The following is an 18,557-nucleotide window of genomic DNA, read 5'->3' on the forward strand; positions in this document are numbered from 1 at the left end:
CATATTAATACTACTATATATATTATTAAGAGAATATGTGTATTAATAAGAGAATATATGTAGTATTAAGAGACTATATATATATTTTCTTAATTAAAAACTATCCAAAAGACAATCCTTATTTTAATACGGTTCTATTTGTTACTATGAAGGAAAATGACCGATTTTTCAGATCATATTGGATATATTATCAAGTTATAGTAGTAGCTAGAAAAATGCTCAGACATTATCTCAGAGGCCACAAGTTTCAGTGGGAGGTCCCTGAAAAACCACCCTCACTTGAGTCTGGATTCTAGTGGGACGAGGAGCTTGGGACTGGAAGCGTGTTTCTGCATCTCTGGATTTCAGTTGTTACAAAGTGAAGAGTCTGCTCCAGATTAGATCCCAAGTCATTTCCACTTCTAAGAAAAAAAAATAACATTCAAAACCAGCAAATTCTAGTTTTCAAGCCATTAGATCCCACTTCACTTTTATATTACTTGATATGTTTTAGGAATTGCAATGTAAACCCATTAAGGTGATTATTGTTCTTCAGCGCTGGTTGACTTAAGTATGAGAACCTATTTCTTCAGGACCTTATCTCCTAATTTAGGCAAAAGATAAACAGAATCCATGTATTACACTAGGCAATGAATATGTCAATAAACTAAACAAAGTATCTAGTTCTCATAATTAAGACTGACTCTCAGAAAGGCAACTCTGTGCCTTAAGGCTCTGCTTTTATGATCCAGAATTGTGAAGTTATGAGTAGTAGCAAAGTATTCAGAGAGCTAACAATTAATTTGGGTATAACAAACAAGCTGGAACCCCGATGTTTTCATACAGCTTTCGAGTAAAGGACTGAATTGCTACCATTTTACCTCTAGAGGATACACACTTTCTTAATATTATAAGTTATTTCATTAAATAGAACTTAATACCTACAATACGTTGTATTATAAATGGCTAAGCCAAGATTTAGATTTACGGCAGTTTATGACCTTGTCACTATCACGTACAAAGGGAGAAGGCAATCTATTTGTGTATAATTGCATTTAAATTTTATTCCATAACAGTTGAAATGAAAATTGTTAGTCATGTAAAGCAGCACTTTAAAGATTAAATACTTTGGCTATTTAAAGAGGCCTAAAATAAAAAAGGGAGTTTTCTTTAGAAAAATTCCTCCCCTTTTGTAGACCATATCAGAATCTATTAATGTAGCTTTGTGCTGGATGAATGGGTTTGTGTGAGTGGCTGTGGGGAGAGAGGGGCTTTGCATTTACTCGGAAGACTTCCCATTTTCGAAAATTAAAAATGCTGTCAGTCACCCTAAATTAAATTTAATTTAAATCATTTGGTATCAAATATCTAAAAACAATAACCAAACTGAGGAGGAAAAAAAGGTAAAACAAGAGTAAGAAAAAGTGACAAAGATCTGAACATCTCTTCTAAAACAAATAAACAACAACAAAAAAGAAACTGAAATTATGAAGATCTTAAGACAGTGATTTTAGTAGTTTAGTTGTTACTTACACACCAGCCAAGTTACAAATTACAAGGAGCAGCACCTTACCTCTGAGTTTTGCAACCAGATCTTTTCTCCTTAGTTCCACTGCTAACTTTCTGAGAGAGACATGGAGGGAACATCAAGGAAACTTAAAAGGCAAGCAATTGGTGCAGTGGGTAAGGTATGGTGGAAAAAGATGAGGGAAGGGAAATTGGGGTAAGGGAAAATCTGCACAGGACAGAGAAGACCTGAGGAAAGGGACAGAGAAATTGAGAGGTGTGATGTAATTGGAAGAAAGGAAAAATGATTTAAACCTCTGAGTTCTGGACATCTGTACGTTCCAGAATACTAAGAAAAAGAAAAGCAACAATGGGAGCTTATGAGTTAAGCAATTTCATCCTAGAAAAAATGTTCCAGTCTTGCAAATCAGGAAATTAGGCTTTCTTGGAGTCATCGTTATTATTTTGTTGGCAATGTGGGACCCCCCAATAACTTGTCTGTGAGTACTATTTTTAACCTCACAGATTTCAGCTACTACCATTTATAGAAAACTACATTATCAGAACAGTGTAAAACTCTATAAGGGATTTGAAATAAAATCGTTTGTCATTTCAATGAGAGTTTTGGTATTGTTTTGTGTGTTATTAAATATTCAACTTCAGTGTCTGAATTTAACATTCTGAATTAAGGATCATGCTTTATTTTAAAATAAGGTAGTAATATAATTTTCACACTCTACTGGCTTAAAATTGGTAAAATGAGTATAAACTGGACTCAAGTTTACCTTTGAAAAGCAACTAATTTTATTATAGGGTTTGTGTGCTCCCTCCAGACTTCACGTTGAAATGTGATTCTTAGTGTTGGAAGTGGGGCCTGGTAGCAGGTGTTTGTGTCCTGCAGGTGGGTCACTGGTGAAGAGATTACTCTTGGGGTGAGAGAATTCTCCTTCTCTTTACTGTGAGAGCTGGTTTCAAAAAAGAACCTGGGTTTTTGGTCCTTCCTCTCTTTTTGCTTCCTTTGCTGTCTGGTCTCATTGCATCCCAGTTCCCCTTCACCTTCTGCCAGGAGTGGGAGCAGCCTGAGATCTTCAGATAGAGATGCCTATCTTCAATTTTTCTTCCATCTGAAATCTTGATCAAAGTAAAACTTTCTTTCCTTTTTTTTTTTTTGGTAAATATAATTAACCCAGACTCAGGTATACCTTTATAGAACACAAAATGGACAAAGACAACTTGCTTTACCAGTATCAGTAATTCAATGGGGTAAAACATTTGATAAGGCAAAAATTTAAATAAATTTCATAAGGCAAAAATTTAAATACTGAGATAATTTTCTTTAAAAGTAGCAAAGCACTTTAAAAGTACTCACTCCACTAAGAACAACAATTATATCAAACTTGTTTTAATTTCAAATTAATATGAGGGTACAAATTTTTACATTGTAATGGATTACATTGTTGTCACTTCCAAGGTGAAACTCCAGTTGTAAAAGAACCCCTCACCCAGGGAGTGTGCTGTACACCCTCACATTGTGCCCATTAGGTGAGATCCCACCAGTCGTCCTTCCCCCATCTTCCTCCCCTATCCTCCGCCCCCTGTGCCCGTACTACACTATATTGTGTTTTATTGTTCATATGAGTATGTTAATTGTTTATATATTGGTTTCATATTAGTATTGAGTGCATTGGAAATTTATTTTTCCATTCTTGAGATACATTACTAAAAAGTATGTGTTTCAACTCCATCCATGTAAGCATAAAAGATGTAAATTCTCCATCTTTTTTTGCCTGATTAGTATTACATGGTATACATATACCACAATTTGTTGATCCATTTATGGGTTGATGGGTACTTGGGTTGGCAACTATGAATTGAGATGCAATAAACATACTTGTGCAAATGTCTTTGTGGTAAGATTATTTTTGAAGAACAACCATGATGTTAATTAGAGACTATTTAAATATATTTTTCAAAAAGGTTTATGAGGGCCTTACTGGGTCCACTGTTAGCCTAGTTGAATTGGTATATAAATAACAATATCCAGTGCATGAATCCTATGTACTCAATTTTGATATAAGGACAATTAATGACAATTATGGTTATGGGGGGGGGAACAGAAAGAGGGAAGGAGGGAGGTGGGTGGGGCCTTGGTGTGTGTCACACTTTATGGGGGCAAGACATGATTGCAAGAGGGACTTTACCTAATAATTGCAATCAGTGTAACCTGGCTTATTGTACCCTCAATGAATCCCCAACAATAAAAAAAAAAAAAAAAAAAAAAAAAAAAAAAAAAAAAATAAATGGGTCACCATGGTAAACACCGTTAGTTGCTTATTTGATATCTATTTCCCTCTTCTTACCAGAAACAAGACCAGAACATTATTTAAATTTTATATTTATTTATTTACTTATTTGTACAAACTTATGGAATACAGGTGAAATTTTGTGATGTGCGTAGATTATGTAGGAGTCAAGTTGGGGCTTTTAGGTTATTAGTCATCCAAATATTGTATGTTGTATTCATCAACAATTCCTCACCAACCTTTCTTCCTACACCCTCTCACCTGTCTGCATCTTCATTTCCTATCATTATTCTCCCTGTCAACAAGTTTTCTAGCATCCATTTTTGAGTAAGAACATGTGATACTGTCTTTCTGTGTCCAACTTGTTTCACTTACGATAACAGCCTCCAGTTTCTTTTATTTTTTTTTAATTTTCATTAAGCCATAGCTGCGTACATCAATGCACAACCTCCAGTTTCATACATGCTCCTGCAAGTAGTGTAATCTCACTCTTTTTTATGAGTGAATGGTATTCCACATTGTATATATAATTCTTTATCCATTAGTCCATTGATGGACTCATGTTGATCCCACGTATTTGCTATTGTGAATATGTAAACGCATGTATCTCATTGACATATTGATTTATTCTCCTTTGGGTAAATACTCAATAGTGGAATTTATGGATTGGTTCATAGTTCTTTTTTTAGTTTTTTGAGAAATCTCCATACTATTTTCCACATACTATTTTAGTTTACATTCCCACCAACAGTAAATAAGAGTTCTCTTTTCTCCATATCCTTGCCAATATCTGTTATTTTCTGCTATTTTAGCCCAAACCACATATAATTATTTTATAAGATGTATACATCCTCTCACCACAAGAGGGATAACACTATGAATATTTTAGTTATGTTATTTCTATTGTGTATCTGTGTGTCTATTTATCTGATTTTTCTCATCTGCACCAAATTTTATCCTATTCTATATACAAATATGTAATTGGGCATATTTCTTGTAACTTTGCATCATGATCATGTGGTTGAAGAAGTGTATTTCCATAGATTAAGAGGCATTTTTCTGGGAAACAAAGTCATGAAGAGCCCATAATGTCCCAGAAAATAGATGGAAGCAAGAAGGAGGTGGTTAGGGACGCATGCTAAATGTAGCAGCTGACAGTAATTGAGTGATGTTAATAAACAAGATCAGAAGTCACTAGTCTAGACTAGGCCTTGCTGGCCACATCTGGCTTGCAGATGTCTTTAGTTTGATCCATGGAGTGTTTTTTTTTTTCTTTTTTCAATTGAGTTAGTTGCCAGCATTTATAAATTGATAGATTATATGTATAAAACCTGAACTGGCATTTTGGAAACACCAGAAGAATTGATAAATCAAAGGCCACATTTCTACATGGAAAATATTGCCTGGAGACTGTGGTGGACACTTGTAACGAATTATGTTCTCTAGTCTCTTCATTGCCTGGATTCTCTAGGCCTTTGAATTTACCAACGAGAGGGGCCAGTCTAAATGGTGATTTCTTCATTATTATTATTATTATTATTTATTTTTTTTGAGAGCCTAACCTTTCACTGAGCTGCGCTAAATGGGGAAGAGCAGGGATCACAGACTTCCGTGTCTTGTAAGCTTATAGTAAAGATTTGCAACAATTATTTGATAACTGGCTGTAATCTTTCATGGATAGGAAATTAAAATGTATTTTAAAATTTCATATTCTCAAATGAACAACATAACAGCAATAATAAGTTACAGCTTCCATCAAGTTTCCATATGCATTAATTGAACAATCAAGAGGCCGTGAGTTCGGTTTTGAAAATGAAAAATTAAATGCTTTTCATTTAAACAAAAACTCCAGTGTTTTATGTTCAAGCTGCCAGAAGAACAGGTATTCTTTTAATTCTAGTCATCTGTGGATGGTGGGGGTAAAGAGGGAGACAGAAGAGCTATTAAAATTTGTAATTTGTAAGCAACATAGCAATGGTGACCTTTGTATCAAATGCTACATCTAGTCCTTCTGAGATGAAGATCATGTTCCTGAGTAAATAAAGCTATTCATCAGAATGAACTATAGAGTTTAAATGCTGCTTTATAACATCCAAACAAAGGAAGAATACAGGATACAAGACCAGCAAATGCCCTATGGAGCCTTAGAAATTAAAAGCAATCTCAAAGGAGTAATGGTTTTTAAAATCCACATATGGATAATGATTTAGAATGGTTGAAAAGTTTCTCATGTCTTACGGCCCTCTTGGTGCCTTTTAAAGTTTCATGCCCTCATAGTGGAGAAAGAGAGAACTGAGGGAAAAAAGGTTTTTCTTTATATTCAAATCATCTATTTTAAATGCTTACAATATGTTTTCCATTTCCCATTTCGCAAAATCTGCTTTTTTCAGCTGTCTTATTCTTTTAAGGAGAAACGTAAACCAGCTCTCTTTGGGACCAGTGACCTTGACTCATTAGTTATCTGGATCTCTGCTGAATATCATTTGTTTCTCACTTCACAAGATACAGCATTTGAATTTATGATAGACAGAAAGATAGGCAGAAAGATGAGGGTTGAAAGGCCAGGAGACAAGAACATGCAAAAGCAGCATCAGGTGGTGGAACTGAGCCAGAGCTTGTGTCCTCTTACGACATCATGGGACTCAGAAATGAGATTTTGCTTCATTTGTATGTTGCTAAGAAAGACTTGGATCTAAAGGCTGGAGCTTCAGGAGTCTGTTACCTTCTCCAAGGCACTTGGCCAAGGATAATGACTTTCACCAAGTCAACTTCAGCAGATCTGTGTTTCTCAAGTACAGGTTACTGTGATGTGGCAAAACTTGGGCGGTGCCACATAGCAATCAGGTATTTTAACAATATCTATAGAAATATTTATTTAAATTAGAATGGGGAATTTATTCACTTTAAATTATTTGTATATAGGCATATATCTTAGAAGAAATTATCACCATAAGCAAGATTTCAAGAAACACACCTTGTAGGCATAAATGGATGCTTTCCCCTATGCCATATCATACATACATTTTTTTGCAGTTATGGCCGGAGCCGGGCTTGAACTCGCCACACTGGTATATGGGGCCGGCGCCCTACTCCTTGAGCCACAGGCGCCGTCCTGCCATATCATATTTTGATTTAAGATTAATTCCCTCTCTACAAAATTTACTTGTAAAGCTAAGGGATGATAGCTTTAAATCACTCGCAGCTGTCGATGTTTAGAAGCCTTCTGCTTCTTCCAGTCAGACATCTCTGCTTGCATATGGACAACTCTAAACAACCTGAATATTACTTCAACCACAAGAGGAACTTAAAGTGATATCAAAATTAGGCTGGATGTGGTGGCTTGTGCCTGTAAGTCTAGCAGTTTGGGTAGTCAAGGTAGGAGGATTGCTTGAGGCCAGGAATTTGAGACTAGTCTGAGGACCATAAAGAGGCTCCTCTACAAAAAATAAAAATATTAGCCAGGTGGGGGCTGCACACCTGTTGTTCCAGCTACTCAGGAGTCTGAGGCAGGATAATCTTTTGACTCCCAAGAGTTTGAGGTCACAGTGTCAATGTGAGGCCTTGTCTCTAAAAAAAGAAAAAAAAAATTAGAATCAGTCTCTCAGCCCATGCCATTTTAACCAGCTTGCTCCATCTTTAGGATATTTATGTAACAACTTTGTTAATCTACTAGCTTTATAAGAAAGATATGTGTAAACATCTTCATCAGTAAACCTTAGCTCTGTATCTATCTTCCTGATTCGTGTTAAGATTCCAAACTTCAACAATGATTGTTTTTTTTTTTTTTTTTGTGGTTTTTGGCCGGAGCTGGGTTTGAACCTGCCACCTCCGGCATATGGGACCGGCACCCTACTCCTTGAGCCACAGGCGCCGCCCTTTTTTTTTAGATTCAGGATATAGAATCATCAGATGAGATTATAAATGTGGTCTTTCATTCCAGCTCTGCTGTTGGTTATGAGACGCCCATTGGAGTGGAGATGGGGGATGGCAGGAAGTGTAGCAAAGATTGGGGGGGAGGGATGAGGGAAAGAGGGAGGAAGAGAGAGAGAAAGAAACCGAGAAAGGAACCAAACGGGAATTGAGAATCAAGGCTTACCACTAATATTTGCAATCCATTTTTTTTGTAGGTACCTATCTACATAAGCAAATTGATTTCAAATACGTTGCAAAATTTGTAGTCCCATCTAAAGAATAGCGATTTGTCAATGATAGCTTAAAATAATGGTAGGGAAGAGGTATGTACTTATTTTACTCATTGTCTGATCAGTGCACATGAAGATTTGTCACAGAGTCGAGGCACTATTTCTTTACCAGACAACAAATCAGTCTGTTGGCACCTTGACCTTGAACTTCCTGGCCATCAAAACCATAGTTATATTATGGGAAGCAAAATAAATCTGTTTTTTGTTTAGGACATCCAGTCTGTGGTATTTTTTTTATAGCAATCCAAACAAACTAAGACATATCGCATTGCTTTATTTTTCTATTTCTATAAAAAACATAAAACATCAGAAATAACTTGCTGTTTTTACGACCCTCCACACTCTGAACTGGATATTTTGTTATATTCTCACCTTATCCTGTCAAAGAAGAACCTCCCCTCCTCTAAGGCAGTTGCTGTAGCAGCCAGGCTTCACTTCCATCCCCCGTCTTCAGGGAGACTTTCGCTCTTTTGTCTTCATTTTGAATGTTGGTTTGCAGCCCTCTGGTTCAGCCAATGCTTAACCAACACAAATCTTTCTAAGTATCTATAGCAGGACTTGTACGTGACTAATAGTTCAGGTCTATTCAGTGTTAAATCTAAATTGCCCATTGTTAAATTAAAAAGGGGTTTCAAAATCTAATAAATGCTGGGAAATATGGTGTTTTTAATGCTTTTACTGCTGTCATGCTGCTGTGCACAGTGCCATGTGGCACATTTCTAGGTTTGAACCCACCTGCCAGTCAGGAGTCAGAGGAAAGATTTCAGAAAATAGAGACTTGTGTGCATAGAATTCAATTATTGCTTGGGGAAATAAAATGTACTTTATATTCATGTGTTGTACTATCTAATTACCTACAAAGTCATAGTGTCTTGAAATATTCAAAGAAAGGCATAAAGTAAAAAGCTCACAGAAGTCTCAAGGAATAACTTGATAGAGAGGAAAAATGAAAGAATTTGAACCAAAACTTTATAATATGCATGAGTATTTAAATTCTCCTTTTAATATCACTGTGATCTATTGAAGTTGTCTAGTAGTCTATTCTATTCTTTAGTTTTTAAAATGCTGGGTTAACCTTAGAGTCATAATGCATCAATTACCCACAATATGAAACATAGTGTTTTAAATACTAAAGATTTCATAGAGAAGCCATGGATGTAATATTAGAGACTTCTTTGGAAAAAGATTTTTAAAGAAAGATCTTAAAAGGCAGTCTAAGGACATTTCTAAAAAGCTATATATGTAACTTTTAGGCAATTCTTAGGCAATAACTTAGGAGTCACTGTAGGTTTTTGTGTTGGTGTGGCACTATCACTGCTAGATTTTAGAGAGATGGGTCTGGTAGCAATGCATATGATAGTATTGGAGAGTTTGTTAGTGTGCTCTAGGAATAGTCTAGATAAGACAGCTCCATCAGAGTAGTAATGGAGAGGAGGGAAAAGCGTCACAATAGAATTTATACAGAACTTATTTGAATAGAAAAAGAGAGAGGAAGGAGTTAGCACCTGAAGGTTTTGAGTGATTAGATTATGTGACTGTTGTTATGGCTGGATTATGTTTTCCAAAATTCATTCATACGTTGAGATCCTGACACCCAGAACCCATGAATATGAGAAGCTGGGCCTTTAAAGAGGCAATTAAATTAAACTCAGACTTTTAGAGTAGGTTCTCATCCAAAGAGAAGATTATCACACACAGTTTTTGTGTTGTCGGAGAGAACAGGAGTGGATGCACATGGGTACGAGGGGTGACCACCTGAGAACACAGCAAGAGGCGGCCATGTCCCAGCCTAGGAGAGACGTCTCAGAGGAGACCATCCTGCTGGCACCTTGATCTTCCACTTCCAGCCTCCAGAACTGTGAGCAAATGAATTTCTGTTGTTTATACCACCCAGTCTGTGGTATTTTATATATGGCAGCCTAAGCAACTTGACAGATGCGGTTAACGGAGATCGATACATCAAAAAAAATCGATAGCTTTGGAGTTTGAAGGGAGGTAGAAGGGGGTATGTTGTTTTTATATGTTGAGCCTGAAATATTGATAAGGCAGACAATAAAATAATATGAAGAGAAACGAGTATACATACATGTGTTCAAAAATAAATAAATGAAAAGTGAACTTAGACTTTTTGGAGAGAGAATGCAGAAATTTCCTCACAGTTTTTGAAGGTGTTCAAAAATGCCACTTTCTGAAATTTAAATTCATCATTTTGCATTTTAGTTAACTAGAGACTTTAAAATTATAATTCAATTTGACAACCCAGGCTTTCATCAAAAGTATTTGTTTGATCTAAATTATGTGATAATCAATATTTTACAGTTTTTATTGTTTCTTATTAATACTTAGAAACGAGCAGCATGAGCTTGATGGTCACCCTATATAACCTGCATCAGGAAGTTTAGGAGAAGATGGGATACCTATTTAGAACCTGTAAAAAATTTGCAGCTTTTTGGGTAGGCAATTGTATAGCGAATTTTAAGTTCAGCCCAGCATCCTTCTTTTACCTATGAATACAAACAAACAAACCCACAAAAAACCAAAATGAACCATGAAATTTAACTCTTTAAACAATTTTTGTTTGAATTAGAATCATATTTTGTGAAAATTAGAATCCTTTAAATATCTTTTATTCTGTTTAAAATAGTCTCATTTATTTAATCATTTTATCCCTATATCATAAACAGTGAGTTCTGCTCACTGTTTTCTTCACTTAACAGTAAGTCTTGGAAGCTTTTTGGAAAATAGAGTTCTTCCTCGATTTTTACTCATAATTGAATAATATTACACTGTATGGTTGTTTTCATTTATTTTTGATATTGCAAACAATGCTGCTGTAAATAGTTTTGAATATATATCACTGTGGTATAGAGAATTCTAAACCCCATAGTTTTTTTTTTCATTAATTTTCAATTGTTATGGGTATATAATGATATAAAACATAATGTGATGTTTTGATACAGGCATACAATGTGTATTAATGAAATCAGGTAATTGAGGTGTCCACCACCTCAAGGATTTATCATTGCTTTATTGTTGGGAACATTCCAATTCTACTCTTTTGGTTATTTTAAAGTATATAAAAACTTACAGTCACTTTATTGTACTACCAATTATTGTTCACTTTAACTGTGTTTCTGCACCCACTAACCATCCTCCTTTTATCTCCCACTCCCTGCCACCCTGCCCAGCCTCTGGTAACTATCATTCTACTCTCTGTCTTCAGGAGATTAATTGTTTTAATAGTTAGCTTCCATTTATAAGTGAGAACATATAAGATTTGTCTTTCTGTTCTTGGCTTATTTACTTAACATAATGTTTTTCAGTTCCATCCACTTTGTTGCAGATAACAGGATTTTGTTCTCTGTTATAGCTGAATAAGATTTCATTATGTATATAGACTATGATTTCTTTCTCTGTTCATCCATTGGTGGGCACTTAGGTTGATTCCAAATATTGGCTGTTGTAAATAGTGCCACAGTAAACATGAGAGTGCAGATATCTTTTCAATGTATTTCTTTCTTTTTTTTTTTTTTTTGATATATAACTAGCAGTGCAGATGGTTCTATTTTTAGTTTTTTTTTTTTTTTTTTTTTTTTAGGAACACAGTCTCACTTTGTTGCCCTTGGTAGAGTGTGGTGGCATCACAGCTCACAGCAACCTCCAGCTCTTGGGTTTAGGTGATACTCTTGCTTCAGCCTCCCAAGTAGCGGGGATTGTAGGTGCCTGACACAATGCCCGGCTATTTTTTTGTTGCAGTTTGGCCGGGGCTGGGTTCGAAATCACCACTCTCAGTATATGGGGCTGGCGCCTTACTCACTGAGCCACAGGCACCGCCCTCTATTTTTAGTTTTTTTGAAGAACTTTCATACTGTTTTTCACAGTGGTGTCATTAATTTACATTCCCACCAACAGTGTGCAAGTGTTCCCCTGTCTCCCCACCCTCACCAGTATTTGTTATTGCCCATCTTTTTGATAAAAGCTACTTGAACTGGGGTGAGATGATATCTCATTTTAGTTTTGATTTGCATTTCTCTGATAACTACTGATGAGCATGTCTTCATATACCTGTTGGCCATATTTTTGGGAAATACCTATTCAGATCTTTTGTCAATTTTTAACTGGATTATTTAAGGTTTTTCCTATTGAGTAGCTAGAGCTCCTTATACATCTCAGTTACTAATCTTCTGTCAGATGGGTAGTTTGTGAATATTTTCTCCCATTTTATGGGTTGTTTCCTTTGCTGTGGAGAAGCTGTTTAGCTTGATGTTATCCCATTTGTAAAATTTCGCTTTTTTGGGTATTAATCAAGAGTTGCCTGTGCTTTGAGGGTATTAATCAAGAAATCATTACCCTGACCCATATCCTCAAGTGGTTTCCCAATGTTTTCTTTAGTAGTTTCAAAGTCTTTATAGCTTTGATCGATTTTGATTTGATTTTGTGTATGATAGAGATAGGGTCTAGTTCATTCTTCTGCATGTGGATGTCTAGTTGTCCCCGCACCATTTAGTGAGGAGACTATCCTTCCCCAGTATGTTCTTGGCACCTTTGTAAATGATAAATTCAGTATAGATGAGTGGATTTATTTTTGTAATCCCCATAATTTCCCTCTTCTAGTGATGCGTTGTATTATGTTATATTAAATGGCACAGACGACCTTGCACGTGAAATTATAGTTACAGATTTTAAAATAGGTAGGCCTCATGTAATCGTATAGGTCCTCAAAAGTGGAAGAGGCACTTTTCAGTGTTAGTTGGTTAGAAGAATCAAAGTGATGCAGCATGGAGGAAGAGGGAGAAACAGTGGCACGTATGAGAAGAACTTGTTCCATCTTTGTAGCTTTTAAGATAGAGCCAGAATTCAGGGAATGCACACTTACAGCCTTTAGAAGCTGGTAACTGTTCTCAGATGACAGTCAACAGCAAATGAATGAATGAATAAGTGCTGTTAAATGTCCCACAATGCAGAGAAAAGACCCCAAGACAAAGAATTTTTCTGACCTCCAATTTTAATAGTGATAAAATTGAGAATACTGGTCCACGTCCTGGACCTGGGAACCATCAAAATGACTCATCTTCACTTACCATTGCCAAGTGATATGATGTTTAAAATCTTAATAATACGTGGAATATCAAGTTCAACACAATATGCTAAAACCACATTGTATGGTTTTTATTATGAACTAAAGAATGGATGGATGTTCTCTGAAATTATAAGAGATAGAACTTAAATTGTTCTATCTGAAGGACACTATGACCCCCAGAATCATGATTGTTTTTCCTCACCAAAAACAGAACTTTAATTTAGAGGACAGTAGTACGATACCACCTTTGAAAATAGGGTTGGCCACGTGAAACGGATCTAGCAAATAAGGTTTAAGTGGAACTTTCTGTGAAAGCTCTTTAAAAGACAGGCAGATTAAATTGCCACATCTGTTCCCCCCCTCCGCTGGGAGAGAGCCATGGCATTCTAGCTCACTGCAACCTCAAACTCTTAGACTCAAGTGATCCTCTTGCTTCAGACTCCCTAGTGGCTGAGACTACAGGTGCCCACCTCAATGCGTAGTAGAGACCGTGTCTTGCTCTTGATCAGGCTGGTCTTGAACTCCTGAGCTCAGGGATCCACCCTTCTTGACCTCCCAGAGTGCCAAGATTACAGGGGGCCATCTATCATTTCTCTCCCCATCTTCCTGCTGGGGGCAGTGGTACGATGCTTGGGATAAAGTGCCTATGTTAGGATTATGAGATGAAAAGCACGTATTAAACACATCTGAGTGGAAAGAAGTTGGAGCCTAAATTCCCAAACACACTCAGACCTGCTATTCCAGCCTAGTTCTGAAATCCCTTCAAATGAGAAAAGTAAGTACCTTCTAATTTGTTTTTTTCACTGTTTTGCAGCTGAATTTAATTCCTTACCAAGCAGTTATTTCCATAATTAAAATGCTATAATCCTTATAGAGTTAATCACTATTGTGAAGACATTATAAAGTATTAAAATGTCATCTGTAATAGTAAACAATTATGATTTTAACAGAGGATGCTATGTTTTTTTATAGGAAGGGAACTGACTTTGTCAGAAAAATAACATGAGCTTCCTGGGGCTTGAAAATGACATTTTTCCAAGGAATGAGTTATCAAGAGGCAAAGATTCAAAAGAAATTGTTCAACCTCTCTACATGAGAAGTGATCTTGACATTATGGAAAACGTAGGAACATAGTATGTGTAGGGGGAACAGGCTCAGATTATAGTAGATGATGAGGCTGGACAAATGGCTAACAATTTTAAGACCAAGGATATGTAACATTTAATTTAAGGTGTTTGCATGACTTTGATGTAAAACTCTCTTGGACATCAAGACTTCTAGCAAAGTCTACTCTATACTTTGTATGTACAGTTTTTTTTTTATGTGCAATTAAGGAAAAAGAGATAACGTTCTGTATGTAGGTTGGCAGTGAGAAGAAAAAGAGAACAATTGTTGGATAGAAGCTGAAAATACCGTCAGTAATCCAGCAGAAATGAGAGTGGAGGATCCATATATTGAATTTGAACAGAGAGAAAGAGGAGAGAGTGGGCTAGGAGAAGGAACATCACAGAAAAGAGGAGAATGCTGGGGGAAGGAGCCTGTTGGAAGGAGAGAGGGCTGGGAGTAGAGTTCTGGAGAGAGGGCTATAAATGCATTTATAACAGGAGTTTGAGTAGAAGGAAATCAGGTGTGCCTGTGTGCAGAGGTTGATAGGAGAAGGGAAATTAGAACAATTTAACTGTACAAATACCACCATAATTCTTTGATATTTGAAGAAAAATCATGCTATAAGAGGTTTTATTTCATTTTTAAAATGCATTGATATTAAGTACAGTCACCATGTTGTATGATAGATATTTTGAACTTCTTTCTCCTCTGTTATTGAAGTTTTATATTCTTCAACCAACATCTTTTCCTTTCCCCATAAAAGCTTTTAATTTTTCCCCTGCTACATTTAATAAAAGATGCAGAACTCACAATGAAAGTATGAAGTCTGGAACAGTAAACTCCCATGCCTCTGATTATTTTAAACAACCTACATATAGTGATTAAACCGTGGCTGTAAAAGATTGAAAGAAAGAAAATTACTGCCCACTCAGAGATAAGCAGCCATGAGAATTTTGACTTCAGGCCTGTAAAGAAGATTATATTAAAATGTGAAACATGAGCCAGGATATAAACTATATTAAGAATGAATGTCATCAATCAACAATAAAGTTTCTCCAGGCATTCACTTCCTTAAGGTTGCTCAGAAAAGACATCTGCTAAATAATGGTTAAAAATTTTTGTTCTGCCTTAAAAAAAAGTTATACAACTTTGAACATTTATACTTGAACAAGGAACATCTAGCCACTACCATCTGGAACCTTAAGGAAAGTGAGAGTATGACTCAGGATTTTTCTATGTCTGTAGCAAAATCCTAATACCTATTTTCATAGCATCCAACTTTGAATAAATATACCTAGGGGAGGAGAACTTTTATGTGCTGAAATTAAAAAAAATTATGTTGTGAAATGAGAGAATGTCATGACTAATACAAATGGAATGTAATTGGATAAATCTATTTTAGAAAACTTGGTAGTATATCCATAAATTAAGAATAAGTGGTTTCTAAAACTTGTCCATCAATTCGAAAAGATAAATAATATTTTATAAAAACTAAGTGAAGTTTTTCACTAAAAAAGTTATGTATTTCCACTCTGGGTTCCATTCAAGTCTGTACACATGCTTTAAGTTAATTTTACGAAACAAATGGAAATAAGGAAAGGAAATTGGATGGAGTATATTTGTACTGAGTAAAAACAAAATCAAACAAATGAATAAACACAAACAAAAAATCCACTCTCAAAGAATATTAAGTCAAACAACTGTGCAAAAATGTTCAGGCCTCAAAAAAATTCAAAGAAAGTTACCAAATTGAATTTAAGAGTTGAAGTCTTAAAAAGAGAACACCTAAGCAAATTCTTATTCTTTTACAATTTGAAATAAACAGGTAGGACTGTTTTCTAAAATGTGGAATGGTTTGTTTGGGAAACAAATCTAATTATAGGTTTTACTTTATGTTACACAACGTTCTTTGTTTAAGAGAAACCAGCTGAGAAATCAAATGTTGTTTCTACCCATGGCTACCTAATATGATTTTTTTCCTATAAAATTTTGTATCTGTTTTGTTTAGTTCAATGGGTGCATTAGCCAAGGGAACAAGTTACTACAAACATCTATGAAATCACTATTTCCATGAATTTTGGAGTTTGACTTGCCCTGTGAATGGGACTTTAGATTTTAAAGGTGTCTAGATTATTTTAATGTAATTGGCACTTGACTCTGCATGGAAATTCAAATAAATATTCAACACTGGGGGAAGAGCACTCTAGCTCCTGAAGTAGAAATGGAGTTTGCTCTAATTCCTTCCTAGGTAATAACTGCATATGCAAAGTCTGAAGACTAAAAATAACAAATAGGCTGCATCTCTTATCATTTATTTAGAGCTAGGAGGTTATTAAAAATTTAATATCATTAATCTGTCAAGTACAGTCTTCTTCATCAAAGAGAGCACTCTTTGTAACAACATTATGGATTAAAAGCAATTATATGCATAAATGGCTACAAGAAAAGAGAGATAATGAGAAATCTTGGAACCCCAGGAAATAAATCTATAAAAGAATGTAGAAAAAAATATATGGAAGGTATCTTATACCTTTCAGAACTTAGTACTTTGATATTACAAGTAAAAGAAAGATGGTTTGGGGCAGCGCCTGTGGCTCAGTCGGTAGGGTGTCGGCCCCATGTGCCGAGGGTGGCGGGTTCAAACCTGGCCCCGGCCAAACAGCAACCAAAAAATAGCCGGGCATTGTGGCAGGCGCCTGTAGTCCCAGCTACTCGGGAGGCTAAGGCAAGAGAATCGCTTAAGCCCAGGAGTTGGAAGTTGCTGTGAGCTGTGTGAGGCCATGGCTCTCTACCTAGGGCCATAAAGTGAGACTCTGTCTCTACAAAAAAAAAAAAAAAATAAAAAGAAAGATGGTTTGACTATGTTCAAATCTGTGTTGTTCCAGAATGAAACAACAATTGGAACTAATTGATCAACACCCATGTGTGTAATTCGTAGTAAAATTTAATGGAAATCAAGCAGGTGGGGGGGGCAGGAGTGGAGGGTAAATTCACACCAAAGGTGCACAATATGCACTACCCAGGTGAGGGGCACATTTATAACTTTGACTCAAACTGTACCAAAGCAATTCATATAACCAAAACATTTGTACCCCTGTAATATTCTGAATTTTTAAAAGAGGATTTTTTTTTTAAAGAGGCATGTTGAAAAGAATTAAGGAATGATTTAATATTGGAAGTGATGTTGAATTTGATTATAATGACTGTATAATTGTCTTGAGTAGACAGTGATGGAGCCCTATACTGACATAGAGAATATAGGAGGGTAAGTGGTTTAAGAGAAAGGAGGTGATAGCTTATTCTGGAATATGTTGACATTGGTATGTGAGTAGGATGACAAGTAAAAATACCATTGCAAGTAGGAAACAGTTTTTCTGCTCTCGGAAAAGAACTTTGAGCAGGCTAGTGATATTTGGGGTACATCCGCATAGAATGGTAAAATCATGGGAGTCACAGTGATCACACAAGGAGTAATGCAGGATGAAAAGAACTTGCTAAGCAGAACTTTATAGACAACAACATCTGAAGACAGAATAGGAGTTACACACACATGCAGATGCAAACACATGCATTCCCCCCTCCCACACACAAAAGGCCAAGGAGAAACAAGAGAGGTGGGGAAAAACCCAGGAAAATAAATATGATGAATGCAAAGGAAGAGAATTTGCAAAGGGAAGGACCAAACAATATGTCAAATGCTTCCCCAAAATAGAGGAAGCTAACCGATACATCATTATTGTTCTTAAAATAGCAATTGGAACAGATTATTGTTGATTAAAGAATGAGTGGAAAATAAGGAGACAGGCAATGAATATAGAGGAATCTTTCAAGATTAGCTACAAAATGAGAAGAAAGAATTTGGATAGTTGCTGGACTAGGTTGTAGGAGTAAGAAATGTAGCTTTATGTTTTATATTTGGATAAGAACTAGTTTCATAGATAATTGTAGTAGTATGGTTTTTATGTTAAATAATAAATCAGTAATAAGTGCAAGTTCCCTTAGGCTGGATCTTGGCACTGCATTTTGGTGGACATCACTATAGTCCACAATCTGGCCGTGGGTTTCAAACATTGACCTTATGTACATTAAAGTATATCAATGGGTTAGTCAGAATATTGATTTTAAGGGACTATTTTTTTTAGAACAGTTTAGATTTACAGAAATGTTCAGCAGATAGTATAGGGGATTTCCATATATTCTTCCTCACCCCTCAACCCCACACAATTTTCTTGATAATATCTTACATTAGTGTGGTCCATTTATTATGATCTAATATTAATATATTGTTATTAGCTGTAGCTCATCATCCATTCAGATTTTCCTAAATTGAATCTAATGCTGCTTTTCTGTTCTAGAGCCATGTCCCCTTAGTTCCAGGAT

The sequence above is a fragment of the Nycticebus coucang genome, chromosome 16 (assembly GCF_027406575.1).
Source record: "Nycticebus coucang isolate mNycCou1 chromosome 16, mNycCou1.pri, whole genome shotgun sequence".
Lineage (NCBI taxonomy): Eukaryota > Metazoa > Chordata > Mammalia > Primates > Lorisidae > Nycticebus > Nycticebus coucang.